Consider the following 2448-nt stretch of genomic DNA (forward strand, 5'->3'; position numbering starts at 1 on the left):
ATGCTTTCCAGTCTCAAAACTCTTGAAGTTAAAGAATTACATCTTGTTTTAAAATTCTTATACACTTTTGAGTTTTCTACAATAGAGTTTAGATTTACTTTTTTTTTAATTAAGTTGTGTCATTAGACATTTATAATGCTCTAAATTTCGTCTCTTAGTATATGTATAGAATATAGCAGCTTATTTTAAGAAACCACAATTGATTGTGATAAATTTCGAAGTCCCATTTTTCTTGTTTTATAATAGTAATAAAATCAATATATCTATTGTTTAGTTATTCTACAAAAGCATTCCTAATACCAAATTCATTACAATATGAAAAGTAAATCTTGTATTATGTTGAGCACACCATATAATATCAATTTTAGAGCTGCTTGTAACCATTTTTGTAAAAGCGTTGATGTTAAAATTCTAATGACACAAAGAAGTAATTTAACACTTGGTAAGAGCTATAACTTAGCTACTCGCTTTCAACTACAACCATTAATACAAAATGTAATTGTCTATGTTTCTCCATTGTCTTTAGTTCTTAAGTTCTATGTACAATTACAATTAATTTTAATACAGTTAGTTCAACCTCTAAAACATCAAAGAAAATAATAAGACTGTTGTTTTAATACATTTTGCATTCCTCCATCTCATTGTCACACCCTACAAGACATATATGACAGGAACTATATGAAACTTTTATGTCTGTTGTGGCAATTAACATTGTTCAAAAATAAATTCTTTTGCCTAATTTAGAAATCTGCTTACACAAAAAAGCATAATTTATTTTAAAAGAAAACCGATCTTTAAAGTGCCGAGTGTATTTACACTATGCTGTTCGTTTATCTTGAACAGATTTCAGAAAAACAAGATACATAAGATATCGATGCCTGTAACATTGGCAATAGATAAAATATTAATCCAACTGTGTGTCCTGATGCCTTTACAAATAGAGAATCAATAACGGCCATACAAAATCTCTCACAGGAGTCCTACAAAATCTCTTCCACGGATTGAACAAATAGAATTTATCTGAGTCATATAATTGGCAAGGTCGTGTTAAATCCATTGCAACTGTGAGTCCGGAGAACCTAATTCTGCCGTATCCAATTCCAATTCAGATATTCCAGCCATTTCACTCTCATCAAAAAGGCCCAAAAAATCTTCCATAACAAACTCAGGAGAGAAAATCTCCGGTTGAAATTCCGTGAGAGAAGCACAGTTTTCAAGGTCATGGTTTTGAGATTGAGGGGAAGGGTTATTGAGGAAAGCAGAAGAGCCATACATTATTTTAGCAGCACGGTCATATTCAAGAGCAGCTTCATAGGCGGTATCAAAAGTGCCCAACCAGAGGCGTCTTCCTTTGTTGGGCTCTCTAATTTCAGCTACCCATTTTCCCCACGTTCTCTGTCTCACTCCTCTGTAATTGAACTCCCCGTTCTGCGGACCTCCCTTTCCTCGCATGCACCCTTTTCTCGACCCCTTCTGTCCCCTTCTCCTTTTCGAGCCATTAAGCCCGCTCGACCCCTCCCATTCCTGTAATATCTGCGTCACTTTCTCTTTCTTTTGCTTTTTCGCCATTTTTATCAAACGCTTCAAATCGTGTCCTCTACTTTTACTTTGTTTCTGAGGGATAAAGATGTGGTCTTTTGATCGTTAGTCGAAGAGAACCGGCCTCAATTTGTTCTTCCGATGGTTGAAATGGCTCGGCTGATGAAAAATTAAAATTGTTGCAGAAATCTAAACCGAGGAAATAAATGGCCGCTACGCAAATTTATAGACATTCGGTGCCTTGACGGGTACGTTTCCTGGAGAATCGTGGAAGCTGCATAACGCCAGAAGTTCGCATTTTTTACAACTGTCATATCTTTTTGCTATTTTTAGAGAGGAAGCTTCATCGCGACGAAATCTATGCCATACGCGATTGCGTTCCTAGGCGGAGAGCATATTTATACGAATTGACGCTTTCTGCATAATTAAAGTTTAACGAATACGAGTGCTGCGTACTTTTTAAGACAAGAAACTGGCTTTTCAGTACTCTTTAGATAAAGCTTTTAGTAGCTTTATCGGATTTTTCTGCACTAAAGATAGTGTCCCTTCATCTGAGAGAATGTGAAATCAACTTCATGTGGCATTTTATAAGCTTCAAATGGTATTGGTAATTTGGTTCGCTGTCATGAGATTAAATTTATTAGGAAAAAAATTCATGAATAGTCGTTTTTTATTAAAAAATAATATATTTAGTTACAATTTAAAACAATTAAAGTTAATAATTATGCCGAGAGGCATATACAATGGGAGAAACAATTTCCAGCACAAAGAATATTTCAAGGAATAATTCGTGTAAGGAAAAAAGATTTGGTGAGTGTTACAAACGAAATAATAGTTGGTCGAAATAATAGGAAGCCAAATGGAAGCCGAAATAATAGGCCCGAAATAGTAGAGCCCGAAAAAGTAAGG

At 34.8% G+C, this 2448-nt stretch overlaps 1 pseudogene; it reads right to left on the reverse strand.

Moving 5' to 3' along the window:
• Positions 1-752: 752 nt before the first annotated feature.
• LOC149576467 (putative dehydration-responsive element-binding protein 2H pseudogene) lies at positions 753-1722 on the reverse strand (annotated as a pseudogene).
• Positions 1723-2448: the final 726 nt, after the last annotated feature.

The sequence above is a fragment of the Cupressus sempervirens genome, chromosome 1 (genome assembly GCF_028749045.1).
Source record: "Cupressus sempervirens isolate cs-2001-9-10 chromosome 1, ASM2874904v1, whole genome shotgun sequence".
In the NCBI taxonomy this organism is placed as follows: domain Eukaryota; kingdom Viridiplantae; phylum Streptophyta; class Pinopsida; order Cupressales; family Cupressaceae; genus Cupressus; species Cupressus sempervirens.